The following is a 14,500-nucleotide window of genomic DNA, read 5'->3' on the forward strand; positions in this document are numbered from 1 at the left end:
TTAATTGTTTTGCCTCAAAAATTTTTAGAAGATGTTTCTAGAAAAGGAGCACATGTGAAATCATTTCTTTTTTTAAGATAAGTGAGGTCACAGAGGGAATGTGGCAAATCCAAGGCTTCTTCTGGGCTGCCCCCTCCCCATCCTCCTTCTCCTCCCTTACATCCGCCTCTCCTACTCCACCGGGTGTGGCCAAGCTCCCGGCGTGGGTGAGGGCCTGCAGTGGGGTAGCAGCCCAGAGGGCACCTGGTGAATGAATCTGCTCCTATTCTTACCCAAAAGCCTTTTCACACCCTGACCTCTCCAGGACCTGGACTCCTCCCCCACTCCCTTCTTCCTGCTTATAATTTTGTATAATGATTTAATTCCTGAGGTTTGTGTGTGGTGCAGAGTCTGTGTGTGCGTTGGGGAAAGGAGCCTGGCTTCTACCCAACTGAAAATAAAGAATAATAAACCACAAAATCAAAACACATACACAAAAAGACAACTTTGAAAGCAATATTTATTCTGGTTTTGCTTTTGCTTTGAAAGGTAGTCCCTGCTCTAGACAGCACGAAATGGAAAACGCAAAAGGAAAATACAGCTGCTCCCAACACCAGAAACTAGCCAACCTTTGTTAACAGTTGGTTTCTTTTCTTTGGGTTACAGGACACTTGTGATATTTTTTTTACCCCTCGGGCTGGGGAAGAGACCCCATCTGTCACTGCACACCTGGGTCAAAGGTGCGCCCCCAACTCCTTGCCCCCCTCCAGTGGGGAGAGGGCAGAGTCATTGGCGCAGCTGTGGAAGAGGTTGGCCTGGAGGGGTGGCTAGAGTGGAGGGCTGGGCGGGGACAGTGTCAATTTGTGCCTCTGCTGTTGTGGGAAAGGGTTTTGTGAACAGTAGGTTGACCAGAGATGCCATCTGGGCTCCCGGACGCAGCAAAAAGGCCCCCAGGGGGCAGAGGTAGGCCCCTCTCTCCTTCATCTCCCTTTGAAATGGATTCTTTCACTCCTTCATTAAACATCAACTGACCCCCACCCCGCCAGGGCCCTGGGGCCTCCAAGGTGAGGGAGTTGTGGTCCTGGCCCTCAGGGGGCTCTCAGCCTGCTGGGGTCTAGGGGAAAGTAAGAGACAATGAATGTGACCACCAGGCGCCCCAGGAATGTAAGGCAGGAGGTGGGAAAGGGGAGGAAAAGGAAGACCATGTAGCTGAACCCCCAGGTTGTGTGTGCACCATTTTAAAAGAATATTATAACGGCATTTTCGTTTGGAAAGTACATAACAAAACTATTTGTTTTTTCTTAATCCAGACCATGGAAAGTAAAATGGAAGGAAATCTGCTCAAGAAATCTGGTTTTGGGGTTATCACAAGTCTCTTCTTGTCAGTGATCCCAAACCTGGCGGAGGTGGAGGGAGGCAGGGTCTTGCCTCTTTCCGGAGGCCTACCAGGAATGGGTGAGTGAGACCTGTTTTATTTACCAGAATGGGGAGGAGTTAAAAGGGTTGACACCTGAACGATGGGGGAGGGCAGGTGTATAGGAGGCAGAGAGGGCATTCTTGATTAGGAAGCAGAGAATCTGGACTCGGGGTGTTAAAGGGGGAGCTTGGTAAATTTGGGGATGCACAAGGAGCTGGAGGGGGCAGAGGCTGAGAGGGGCGGTGGCGTGACATGAGGCTGGGAGATGGGCAGGGCCAAGGCAGCCAGGACCCTGAGCCCTTGTGAAGGTTTCTGACCTGTGTCCCAGGACAGTGGGAAGCCACAGAGAGTGTTGGCTAGAGTTCTTCGATGAAAAGCGACAAAATTCCACTCAAACTATTTTAAGAAAGACGAAAGGATCTCTTAACGAGAGCTGAAGAACAACCGGCCAGGCCCAGGGAAGAGGAAGAGGGGGTCCCAGCGACAGGACTTTAGGTGGGCTGGCTCTCAAGGGAGTAAAGACAGCTTCTTTACCAGGCTCCCACCAGGTGCCAAGCATTGCTCTCAGCCCTTCCCACATATGAGCCTGTTTAATCCTCAATCGGCAAGGCCTCAGTACATGTGACATGTGGTTCTTTTTTTTTTTTTTTGTGAGGAAGATCAGCCCTCAGCTAACATTCGTGCTAATCCTCCTCTTTTTGCTGAGGAAGACCGGCTCTGAGCTAACATCTATTGCCAATCCTTCTCCCTTTTTTTCCCCAAAGCCCCAGTAGATAGTTGTATGTCATAGTTGCACATCCTTCTAGTTGCTGTACGTGGGACTCCGCCTCAGCATGGCCAGAGAAGCAGTGCATAGGTGCGCACCCGGGATCCGAACCCAGGCCGCCAGTAGCGGAGCACGCGCACTTAACCGCTAAGCCACGGGGCCGGCCCTGACATGTGGTTCTGATACCCATTCTACAGGCAAGGACACCGACGCATGGGACAGTTATGTGACTTGCTCAAAGTCACACAGTTTAGTGAGTGGTGGGGCTGAAATTCTAATCTAAGCAGTATGGCTCCAGAGCCCACACCCAAAACCCTACCCTCTAAAGCTGACTCTCATATCAATTGATTCAACAGTTCTATGCATATTCACTCAAGATTGAAGTTCCCAGGAAAGACTGGCTGATTGGCCCTGTGCGGGGCTTGTGCCCACCTAGGGATGGCCCATGGGGCCAGATGCTGGGATTGACAATCCCATCCTATGCACACAGAAAGACGCCAGAGGAAGATGGGGCCATGACTGGAAAAGATCATGGATAAACAAATAGCCTAATTCTCTACCATGGAGGGGACTGAATGAGGGAAATGCTGAGGTCAGTTTGTATTCTAGGAAGGCCACTCTGGCTATCTGGTGGAGGATGGATTAGAGGGTCCAAGAGTGGGGGCCAGCATCCCCACTGAGGACACTGGTCCATTCACCCTGTAGGAAATGCTGATGACTTCAGCTAGGATGGTGGCAGGAGGTGCGTGGAGAAGGGGATGGATTTGAAAGATACTAAACAGGGGCTGGCCGGGTGACACAGCAGTTAAGTGCGAGTGCTCTGCTGCAGCAGTCCAGGGTTCGCAGGTTCGGATCCCGGGAGCGTACCAACGCACTGCTTGTCGAGCCATGCTGTGGCGGCGTCCCATATAAAGTAGAGGAAGATGGGCAGGGATGTTAGCCTAGGGCCAGTCTTCCCCAGCAAAAAGAGGAGGATTGGCGACAGATATTAGCTCAGGGCTGATCTTCCTCACCAAAAAAAAAAAAAAAAAAGAAAAGAAAGAAAGATAAAAAACAGATGATTAATGGGATAGAGGAGCAGGGAGAGGATTCAAGAATAACTCCAAAACTCTGGCTTGAGCAACTGGGTTGATGGGGGTGCTAGAAGGAGCAGGTATTGGCCACGCTGAATTCAAAGTATCTGTGGGCCATCAAGTTGAGCTGCTCAGATGGCAGCTAGGTGTTTGGGAGATCCAGGGGGAATTTTGCATGGATTCAAGTCTCTACAGGGCTGCCCCAGGCTCATAGGGTACTCTTTAGAGCAGGAGTTGGCAAATTTTTTTCTGTTAAGGGGCAGATAGTACATATTTTAGGCTTCACAGGTCATATGGTCTCTGTCAAAACCCTAGGGGCGGGCTCTGTGGTGTAGCGGTTAAGTGCGTGCGCTCTGCTGCTGGCGGCCCAGGTTTGGATCCCGGGCGCGCACTAATGCACCGCTTGTCAGGCCATGCTGTGGTGGAGGAATATAAAGTGGAGGAAGATGGGCATATAAAGTGGAGGAAGATGGGCATGGATGTTAGCCCAGTGCCAATCTTCCTCTGCAAAAAAAAGAGGAGGATTGGCGGGGATATTACCTCAGGGCTGATCTTCCTCACACACACACAAAAAACTACTCAACTCTGCTGTTGGAGCAGGAAAGCAGCCACAGACAATACTTAAACAAGTAGGCGTGACTGTGGGCCAGCAAAACTTTATTTATGGACACTGAAATTTGAATTTCATATCATGTTTACGTGTCAAGAAATAGTATTTGTCTTTTGATTTTTTTTCCAACCATTTAAAAATGTTAAAACCATCCTTAGCTTGCAGGGATCATATCAAAACAGGGAGCAGGGGGCCAGCCCCAGTGGCCCGATGGTTAAGTTCGATGCACTCCACTTTGACAGCCCAGGTTTGGTTCCCAGGCGTGGACCTACACCACTTGTCAGCAGCCGTGCTGTGGCAGCCGCCCACATACAAAATAGGGGAAGATAGGCATAGATGTTAGCTGAGGGTGAATTTTCCTCAGCAAAAAAAAAAACAAAAACAACAGGGAGCAGGTCAACAATTTGGTCCCCAGGCTGTACTTTGCTGATCCCTGTTTCGGAGAATTAGAACAAGTCGCCCCATCCTCCACTAACACATTTCATAAGTTAGTGTATTGTTTCTCAATAATAACAATTATGACAAACATCAGATCATTCTGTATGAACTACACAAATCAAATATTGAACATAAAATAATAGAAAATCATCATTGTTGCAAGCATATTGCAATTCTTCAATGGTAGTCCTCCTAGATTTTAGAAAATAACTTAAGATTTTTGGTTCTTGATACATTAATGTCCCATCATAACCACTTCCTTCTATGTATACAATTGATTTCAATTGTAAATTTTTACAGAGTTGCAGTTGTACATATTTATCATAATTCTTCAAATTACATATGTTGTCTGGATAAAAACACTTTAAGAAGGCTGTGATAGGGCCGGCCCCGTGGCCTAGTGGTTAAGTGCGTGCATTCTGCTGCTGGTGGCCCGGGTTCGCATCCCGGGCGCGCACCGACGCACCGCTTCTCCAGCCACGCTGGGGCCGCGTCCCACATGCAGCAGCTGGAAGGATGTGCAGCTATGACATACAACTACCTACTGGGGCTTTAAGGGGAAAAAAATAAATAAATAAAATCTTAAAAAAAAAAAAAAGAAGGCTGTGATATTCTTTTCAGTGTTATAAATCTTTCTTGGGCCGGCCCTGTGGCTTAGCGGTTAAGTGCGCACGCTCCACTGCTGGCGGCCCTGGTTCGGATCCCAGCTGCGCACCGACGCACTGCTTCTCTGGTCATGCTGAGGCCGCGTCCCACGTACAGCAATTAGAAGGATGTGCAGCTATGACATACGACTATCTACTGGGGCTTTGGGGGGAAAAATAAATAAATAAAATTATTTAAAAAAATAAATCTTTCTTTTATGGGGCCAGCCCAGTGGCGCAAGCAGTTAAGTGTGCACACTCTGCTGTGGCGGCCTGGGGTTCGCTGGTTCGGATCCTGGGTGCGCACCAACACACTGCTTGGCAAGCCATTCTGTGGCAGCCTGCCCATATAAAGTGGAGGAAGATGGGCACGGATGTTAGCCCAGGGCCAGTCTTCCTCAGCAAAAAAAGAGGAGGATTGGCAGATGTTAGCACAGGGCTGATCTCCTCACAAAAAAAAAATAAATAAATCTTTCTTTTAGGGATCTTATTAATGGGTCCAGTATAGCAAAATAAAATGAAATAATTTTGAATTTTAGTTTTGGATCTTGGAAATCATAATAACATGAGTCTTCCTCCTTTTTCTTAGCATTTTCTACAGGGGTAATGGCATCAACGTTGAAATTCTGTAATTTGGCATCAATAACCTATTTTTGATAAATCTTGCCTCTTTTTTTAAATGAAAAACATCTTAATTTTTTCAATGCTTTCAAGGGCATTATGTATATTAAATTTTGATTCCTGCATGATTTGTTTATGAGATTTTAACTAAACGCCATTTCTTATTGGGCCTGAGCAAATACATTTAAAAGTTCAAATTTGCTAGAGTATACTTTGCATTCTAGAATCTATGTCTTTATTAATATAATTAACAGTTCCTAGAAGGGGCTTTGCATCCTGCCTTTTGAGTTTTTAGTGACATGATGGCATCCACTTGACTCTCTCATTGTGGATTCAACATTGACATTCAACATTTGAAAGTTCGTGTTTGAAAATACATGTTCAAAACACTCCAACGTTTCATCAAAACTGAAATTTTGCTGGATAGTTCCTAGACAATATTTAAAAATTCAGTGATGTCAAAAGAATTTTTTACCACATCATTCACTATCACGTTTAAAGAATATGCAAAACAAAGAAAACAGATTTCCCTAGAATTATTTTTCTAGGATCTTCTGTTACAATCCATTATAGTTTTCCATGAATTTTTGTTACATTGTCATATTCCTGGCCCCTTGGGTTATTTTTGTCTAGATTTAGTTTTTGTAAGTAGTCTACTGAGAATGTAAAATCCTTTCCTTGTTGAGTCATCTGCTACAGAAAATCCTCCAAGATGTTCACATATAGATATATTTGCATTCTGGAAATCAACAAATCTAAAATAATTGTTGCGTATTCTACATAGCTTGTTCCTGGAGTTGTATTTCAAATAATTGAGTAATGTCTAACATTTCTTATTTTATTCAACATGATCTTATTCATTGCATCTATAATTTTAATTATTTAGTTTTGTCTCTTATTCCCTAAACAATGTGTAATATTATTTTGTGTCAATGTTTATATTCTGTATAAATGTTCTGACATAATCATATCAAATTTTGCTATGATTCCTGCCAAATAAAGAACATTTCCCATTATCACACTCATTAACTTTCTTGGATGAGCTTAGATATTCCCTCACTAAAAAGTGAATCATAAGTACCATATGTTCAAAAACAGCACCCAATTTTTTTTCATGTTCACATGAATAGAATATATTTTTGGAATCAGATTTCCATTTGGTTGATGTGCATTTCACTTTCTTCATGTTTTTTAGGACTATGCAGTAAATGCTGCCAATCTTTACTTTCATTCGCATTTGCATTCTCATCTCATTTCATTGAATTTTTTCTGTCCCAAAGACTTTACAATATAGACAAAATATAGAATCCTTTGAGGTAAAATAAAGTAACCAGGATTTAGTGGATTTTTTTCTAGAAGGACTGGGAGTATTAAATTTCCAAAACGCTCTATCTGGAAACTTAACATTTCTCATCTGAGATAGATAATTTCAACCAGAGTTCCTATTTAATATGCAAAGTTATGTGGTCAGGTACCTGATAGAAAGAAAGTGCATTTGGTTTAATGGATTCTTTGTTTTTTCTTCTCTTCTAGTTTTTCGTAAATTCCATCAGCTATGGAGCGTGGAAGTTCAAGGTAAACTCTCAACCTGCCCCATCAGCAATGTGTTAGTGCTACGTTTTGCTAAAACTAGTACCTCTGAAGTGTTTCCTTTACTTCTGGCAGTCCATCTAATTTTTCCAGAAATCCAGTCATCCAGAGGAGTTGCTCAGTATGGCCAGTAGAACTAAATGTTTAAGACAGTGCAGCTATATACGTATTTTTTGTGTGTGTGTGTGAGGAAGATCAGCCCTAAGCTAACATCTGATGCCAATCCTCCTCTTTTTTTTTGCTGAGGAAGACTGGCCCTGGGCTAACATCTGTGCCCATCTTCCTCTACTTTATGTGGGATGCCGCCACAGCATGGCTTAATAAGCGGTGCGTCAGTGCGCACCTGGGATCTGAACCAGCAAACCTCGGGCCGCCGAAGTGGAGCGTGCGCACTTAACTGCTGCACCACCAGGTCAGCCCCAATATACGTATTTTTAAAATAAACAAAATTTCTTTAACAGCTTTCTGATTTATTTTCTGGATCTCGTGATGTTTTTAAAAATGTTTTTCCTAATATCCAGGGAGAAATAATTTCATGATTTAGGATTTTATCTTATTATTCATAACACTTTAAAATATCATCATGGGGCCAGCCCCGTGGCTTAGCAGTTAAGTGCCGGAGCTCCACTACTGGCCACTCGGGTTTGGATCCTGGGCGTGCACCGACGCACTGCTTGTCCAGTCATGCTGAGGCAGCGTCCCACGTACAGCAACTAGATGGATGTGCAACTATGACATACAACTATCTACTGGGGCTTTGGGGAGAAAAAGGGAAAAAAAAAAGGAGGAGGATTGACAATAGATGTTCGCTCAGGGCTGGTCATCCTCAGCGAAAAGAGGCATGGATATTAGCTCAGGGCTGATCTTCCTCACACACACAAAAATACATATATTATCAGTGTTATATGCTAATAAATGTTAACAGTATTTAATATTTGTTGGGGCTGGCCCCGTGGCCTAGTGGTTAAGTTCAGTGTGCTCTGCTTTGGCAGCCTGGGTTCGGTTCCTGGGCATAGATCTACACCACTCGTTGGTGGCCATGCTGTGGTGGTGACCCACATACAAAATAGAGGAAGACTGGCACAGATGTTAGCTCAGGGCAAATCTTCCTCAGGGAAGAAAAAATTTTGTATTAATGAACTTTACATAACAACAAATAAACAGTTGATGTAAAACAATGAGGATCATTATATAATAATTTTTAAGCTATATCTGCGTAATTTTTACTTTGTAGATTTTTAATGGTAGATTCATGCTAGTTATTACATAGTAATTTGTGTGATAATGAAACTCAACAATAACCTCATGGTACAGAAACATAGCAGCGGATGGTATGAACTGTAAGATAAAATGTATGACATTTGGCCAGGCACTGATACCAACAGGATCCTCTTTTTTTTTTTTTTGAGATGATCACTGATCAATACCGTAGTCAACAAACCAGCTCTTGTTTAAGTTATTTTAGATGATATTACAGCAACAAGGTTTTTTGATTATTGTCAAAATGGAATGATACATGGTAATTTTGTTAGAAAAAGACACGTTAATGTATGCTTGAATATTGTTGTGATAATCACACAAATCACTAGTTTTTGGAGTCAGCAAAACTATAGAAAACATTTTCAAAAAATTCTAAATAGCAAAGATATCTACCATTTGAAAGGCACCCCCTTAGATGTGGTGGTGGTAGGCAGTGTACAACCTTAACAACAAGACCCAGAGGCTCTGCCATGGGAGTGATCAGATGGAGGATGGTGATTAATTCCATGGGAGGGGATACCAACCCCAGCTGAGGGGCATTATTTTTGTTTGTTTATTTTTGTGAGGAATACCAGCCCTGAGCTAACATCCGACGCCAATCCTCCTCTTTTTTGCTGAGGAAGATTGGCCCCGGGCTAATATCCGTGCCCATCTTCCTCCACTTTATATGGGACGCCACCACAGCATGACTTGACAAGTGTTGTGTCAGTGCGTGCCCGGGATCCGTACCTGTTAACCCGGGGCTGCTGAAGCAGAGCGCGTGGACTTAACCGCTGTGCCAACAGGCCGGCCCCAAGGCGGGGCATTATTTTATCCTAATTTCATGACAACCACTGCCAGGAGAGGGTGGAAGGGGAGATGAGAGGAGGACTACAGATAGAGCCTGAAACGGTTCCCTGCAAAGGTTATTCCCAATCACCCTACAGAGTGGCCTCTCTACTCTCATTTTCTCTGACCTGAAGAACTGGGCCCTATTGGCAACCTGGTCCTTACTCAAGCTCACTCCTGCCTTGGCTTTCTGAGATGCAGCACCATCTTGGTCCATCTATTCCCTTTTTTTTTAATTAATTAATTAATTTTTTTCCCCCAAAGCCCCAGTAGATAGTTGTATGTCATAGATGCACATCCTTCTAGTTGCTGTACGTGGGACTCGGCCTCAGCATGGCCGGAGAAGTGGTGCGTCCGTGCGCACCTGGGATCCGAACCCGGGCCGCTAGCAGCGGAGTGCGCGCACTTAACCGCTAAGCCATGGGGCCAGCCCCATCTATTCCCTCTCCAAGCTTTGTGTGCGTGTGTGTGTGTGTGTGTGTGTGTGTGTGACGAAGATTAGCCCTGAGCTAACATCTGTTGCCAATCTTCCTCTTTTTGCTTGAGGAAGATTCGCCCTGGGCTAACATCCGTGTCCATCTTCCTCTACTTTGTATGTGGGATGCCACCACAGCATGGCTGCTGACAAGTGGTGTAGGTCCACACCTGGGAACCAAACCTGGGCCGCCAAAGTGGAGCATGGCATGCCAAACTTAACCACAGGCCACAGGGCCGGGTCCCAAACTGGGTTTTCAACGTCTGTGGGATATCCATGTGGAAGAGTGTAATAAACTGGTGGTGGCTATGAGAGAATTTTGTACTAAACACTTAAAGTCGAGCATAATTAATATATCAATTGTAGGGGCCGGCCCGTGGCTTAGCGGTTACTTGCACGCACTCCACTGCTGGTGGCCCGGGTTCGGATCCCGGGCGCGCACCGATGCACCGCTTCTCCGGCCATGCTGAGGCCGCGTCCCACATACAGCAACTGGAAGGATGTGAAACTATGATGTACAACTATCTACTGGGGCTTTGGGGGAGAAAAAATAAATAAATAAAATTATAATATATCAATTGTAGCTGTATGGATAGAATCACCCAAGGAAAGACTGATAAAGAAAAACATCTAGATTAAAAACATGGATAACAGCAACATAAAATATACAGGCTATATCTTCCGAGATTCTTTCAGTTGTAAATAAGAGAAACTCAAATGAAACTGACTTAAGCAAAAACAAAACAAGAAAGAATTTGACTCAAAAAGAGGACCGGCTTTTGGGTATGGCTAGATCCGTGGCCTCAGTGTCATCAAGTCATCATGTCTTGGCTTCGCTTTCTTCTGGGTTAGCTTTCTTCTCAGGCAGGCTCCTCCTACAAGGTGGCAAAGATGGCAACCAGCAGATTCAGACTTATATCCTACCAGTTTAGCAAAGCCTGTGGGAAGAAAACAGTTCTTTCTTAATAGTTCCAGCAAAAGTCCTGGGGATGATTCTCAATGGTTGTTATTTAGATATTTCCTGACCCATGACAAATTGGCCAGGCCTGGGCCATAAGCTTACTCCTGTGTTTGGGGTAAGATCAGTGTTCCCTGAACCAAGAGGGGTGGAAGGATGGTTCCCCACAGGAAAAGTGGAGCCACTCTTAAGAGTCAAAGGGGGAGGGGAGTCTGGAGATGCAAAAGCCACTGATACTCATTACACAGACAATGGACATAAGCCCAGGAAGGAGATGAAAAAGGAGTGGGGTGACGAGTAGGAGGTGCACCCTGCAAGAGGATAGTATTACTGAAGCGAGGAAGGAGCAAGTTTCCAGCAGGGCATAGTCATCAGGGTCAAATGAGGGATTAGGGAGAATGAGGACTGAGCCGTGTTTACTGGATTTAGCACTGAGAGATTTTAGTTGGAGTGGTGAGGGTGAAGCAAGATTTCAGTGGTTGAAGAGTGAATGAAAGGCAAAGAAGCAGAATCTTTGTGCAGACAACTGTTTCAAGTACTTCGGCTGTGAAGGGGAAGAGAGAGAGAGGGTGGGAGCCAGTGGGGAGAGACTGGAGCCTGCTGAAATAAAGAGCTAGGAATAATAATATTATTATATCTATCATTGATTGAGCACTTACTAAGTGCCCAAAATTTTGCTGTGTTCAAACATAAAACTTTGCCAATGCATTTTGACTTTAGAGTGGAGATTTGGTTAAAGAAACAGTCTAGAAACAATGGCAATCTCAAAATCTGCACCCACATACCTGCCTCCCATTAGCTACAACAGACGAACTTTCTTTGTTCCTATCTAAAGCCAATCTCTCCCATGAGCCACTAGACTCAAGGACACCGCTGCAGCAATCTTCCTCTCTCGCCTACATCGTCAACTTTTGCTCTCTACTGGATCACTCCCATGCATTTACAAATATTCTATATTTCTACCATCTTAAAAGAAACTTCTCTTCACTCTACCCTCCCACCAGTTACAGCTTCTTTGAAGCCAATCTCCTCCAAAGAGTTGTGTCTATTCACTATCTCTAATTCCTCTCCTCTCTGTTCTCTTTCAGTCCTACCCCAATCTGGTTTCTGCTCCCAGCATTTCACTGAAACTGCTCTGGCCAAGGTCACCAATGACCTCCGCTTCGTTAAATTCAGTACTGCCTCTCCTTGACAGGCTTACTTCTCTTGGTATCCAGGACACCGCATCATCTACCTTCCATTCCTTCTCTGTCTCTGGATTCCTTCCCTTCTCCCACACTTCTTAAAGTAGGAGTGCTCTGGGGCTCCAAATTTGATCCCATTCTCTTCTCCATCTACTTTCACTCTCTTACTAATCTCATCCAAGCTAATGGTTTAAATACTACTCGTATGCCAGCAACTTCCAAATTTATATTTCTAGCCCAGACCTCTTTCCTGAACTCAAAATTTACTTATCCGTCTAGTCAACAATACTGCTCGAATCTACTTGAATGTTGACTAGATATCTCAAGTTTAAAATGTTCGCAACTGAACTCCTAATCTCTTCCCTGCCTCAAATTCCATTTCATAGCCTTCCACAACAAAATTGAAGACAATTTTCCAGTACTCAGGCCTCCAAATCCTCGAGTCATCTTAGTGGCATGCAAGGTTGGGGGTGGAGGGTGGGAGAGACAGTGGCAGCAGTGGTCTGTCACGGTGGGGAGGAAGTATTTTGTGACTTTTTAGACATTGTTTAAAATGTGGGTGCATGATGATAATAAACAGTAGACCAACATTTAGACCATTTTATTATGATTTAAAAATTCTCTATAGACAGGGCACAGCCTTATTCCTTATTTCCTAAACACAGAGAGAACCATCTGATCACCATGACTACCCTTTGGTGTATTAAGTCTTTGATTCCTCCATTTTTTCACCCTCCCCCGCCCCATTCTTTCATTTAGGAAATCTTATTAACTCTACCTTCAAAAGTTATGCGGGGGCCGGCCCTGTGGCTTGACGGTTGGGTGCGCGTGCTCCGCTACTGGCGGCCCGGGTTCGGATCCCGGGCGCGCACCGACGCATTGCTTCTCCGGCCATGCTGGGGCTGCGTCCCACGTGCAGCGGCTGGAAGGATGTGCAACTATGACATACAACTATCTACTGGGGCTTTGGGGGAAAAAATAAATAAATAAAATTATTAAAAAAAAAAAAAAAAGTTATGCGGAATCCAGGGGCTGGCCCAGTGGTGTAGAAGTTAAGTGCTCGTGTTCTGCTTCTGCGGCCCTGGGTTCGCAGGTTCTGATCCCGGGCGCACACCGACGCACTGTTTGTCGAGCCATGCTGTGGCGGCGTCCCATATAAAGTGGAGGAAGATGGGCACGGATGTTAGCCCAGGGACAGTCTTCCTCAGCAAAAAGAGGAGGATTGGCATCGGATGTTAGCCCAGGGCTAATCTTCCTCACAAAAAGAACGAAAGAAAGAAAAAAAAATACCCAGAATCCAGCCACTTCTTACCACCTCCACTGATGCCATTCATCTGAGCCGCCTTCATCTCTGTCTTAGGTTTACTGTAAAGAGCCTCCAGGTAGGTCTCTAAGCTTCCACCCTTGCCCCCCTCAGTCTATTCCTGACACAACAGCCAGAGTGATTTTTTTAGAAACATAAATCACATCTTGTTGAGGCCCTGCCCGATATCCGGCAAGAACTCCTCCTCTCAGTCTTCACGATGGCCTCTGAGGCCCCACCGTCAGCTCAGCCCCTTAGGTCTGAGCTCCTCTCCTGCTGTTCCTTTTCTCTCTCGTGATCTTTTGGCTCCCACCCCGAGGCCTTTTCACGAGCTGTCACAGTTGCCTAGACTGCTGTTCCCCCAGACTTCAGCCTGCCGACTCCCTCACCGGCCCCGAGGGCTTGTTCAAATGTTGCCTTCTCACTGCGGCCCACCAACCCTGACCACCCTCTTTCAACCCTCTTTCAACCCTGCGATCTGTGCTGCCCTCCCCACCCCCGCACACTTGAGAACTCTCATCTTAATCTGTTTTGTTTTCCTTTGTTCTGTAGCACGTTCACTCTCTAATGTACTATTTCATTTCCTTCTTATGTTGATTGTTTATTATTTGTCTTTCCAGACTAGAATGCAAGCTCCGTGACGGCAAAAACCTTTGTTTATTCGCTGCTGTGTCCCAAAGGTGTGGTGACCATCTATTTGTCATCCCAACCAGGAGTGAAAGGAGTTGCTATTTTCTGGGATGTCTTGGGTACAAACCAAGACTTTTTCCCAGCCAGCTGACATATGGTCATCCTGCCCAAAGGCCCAGACAGAGGCAAAATTTTCACTTGCCTATGTGGCAAACTTTGAAGGGATCCCAGTAGACAGTTGACAGCAGCACTCTCCTCATCCAGATTTTTCCATCACACTTCTCACGTCTTTTTTTGTTTTTTTGGGGTTTTTTTGGTGAGAAAGATCAGCCCTGAGCTAACATCCATGCCAATCCTCCTCTTTTTTGCTGAGGAAGACTGGCCCTGAGCTAACATCCATGCCAATCTTCCTCCACTTTATGTGGGACGCCGCTACAGCACGGCCTGACAAGCGGTGGTTGGTGCTCGCCCAGGATCCGGACCCAGGCCGCCAGCAGCGGAGTGTGCGCACTTAACTGCTACACCACGGGGCCAGCCTCTCACGTCTTTGTTTTCATTTTCTCCCCTATTTATGATACAGTCTCCCCACTACTGCCAGATTAACATCTCTCTTTTCCCCATTTCCATCCCCTTCTCCCTCCTCTTTCCTCAAGGACAATCATTTAATGTATATCCTTCGAATTATGACTATCATTGTAAATTACAATATTTTAATAATAGTATT

General features: G+C 45.0%; 1 long non-coding RNA gene across 1 annotated transcript; it reads left to right on the forward strand.

Annotated features, from left to right (window-relative positions):
- The first annotated feature begins 1,315 nt into the window (after window positions 1-1,315).
- LOC147914100 (uncharacterized) lies at window positions 1,316-13,922 on the forward strand. The gene is made up of 3 exons (XR_015555715.1): window positions 1,316-1,434; window positions 7,082-7,123; window positions 13,767-13,922. It is a non-coding gene; the product is annotated as an uncharacterized LOC147914100 (long non-coding RNA).
- The last annotated feature ends 578 nt before the right edge of the window (window positions 13,923-14,500 follow it).

The sequence above is a fragment of the Ceratotherium simum genome, chromosome 22, assembly GCF_057802395.1.
Source record: "Ceratotherium simum simum isolate JZ-2026a chromosome 22, ASM5780239v1, whole genome shotgun sequence".
Taxonomy (NCBI): Eukaryota; Metazoa; Chordata; class Mammalia; order Perissodactyla; family Rhinocerotidae; genus Ceratotherium; species Ceratotherium simum.